Genomic DNA, 820 nt, shown 5'->3' on the forward strand with positions numbered 1-820 from the left:
TCCAGCTTCCATTGCCACTGGCTGTCCAGGCTGATTCTAGGCAAACAATTTAAAATTTGTATGCAAAACTTAATGAACATGGATACATTTTCAAAATTATCAGGCCTCACAATAGCACTTTATTAATTTTGAGGTTTTCAAAATGGACTTGAAGCCACTAGTGCTCTATCATGATCAAATTTAGCATCAAAGATAAAAAGTAACATACCATGTTGGTGTTGATCCACATTTGAATTATGTTCATGACTCCATTCTTGCATTCTTGGTGCTACAAAAGAGACATTATTGTGATTCTCTCTTATAAACATTTAACTTATATTTGCATATGTAAGTACATTTATTTTAAGTTTGATAAGACAAATGCTGCTTTCACACATTAAACACGGTAACTGCTGTAAAATTGCCAGATTGCCATTTCCAGTAATTGTACCATATCTGCGGTTCACACAAGCAACACATTTTCTTTTCTTCTTTTTACCATTTTACAATTTTCAATAAAATATAAATAAATAAATAACAGCAAGAAAGAAAGAAAGAAAGACGTGGGGAAACATTACCTAAATGTTGTGGCATCATTGACTGAGTGGTATGTACAGCTGATCTGTAGCCCCCTGGCATCTCTGGATCAATGACATATCAATAAATTACATCAGCACTAAAATACTGATACATTTTGTGATGTTTATCATTATCATCAGTTATGTCCATCAGAAGGTTTGACTGATTCAAACAAGCATCAAAACAGTAATTTACAACTTCTTATTCCGGACACTTTTCAGAACTGATATACTGATATTTTTCAAAAAGATCCTCTACACAT

At 32.8% G+C, this 820-nt stretch overlaps 1 long non-coding RNA gene across 1 annotated transcript; it reads right to left on the reverse strand.

Moving 5' to 3' along the window:
- Positions 1–2: 2 nt before the first annotated feature.
- On the reverse strand, positions 3–625 carry LOC107718328 (uncharacterized). The gene is made up of 3 exons (XR_001637399.1): positions 558–625; positions 209–268; positions 3–36 (listed from the first exon to the last, which is right to left on the reverse strand). It is a non-coding gene; the product is annotated as an uncharacterized LOC107718328 (long non-coding RNA).
- Positions 626–820: the final 195 nt, after the last annotated feature.

This window comes from Sinocyclocheilus rhinocerous, unplaced genomic scaffold (genome assembly GCF_001515625.1).
Source record: "Sinocyclocheilus rhinocerous isolate Xijiao unplaced genomic scaffold, SAMN03320098_v1.1 scaffold7596, whole genome shotgun sequence".
NCBI classification, from domain to species: Eukaryota; Metazoa; Chordata; class Actinopteri; order Cypriniformes; family Cyprinidae; genus Sinocyclocheilus; species Sinocyclocheilus rhinocerous.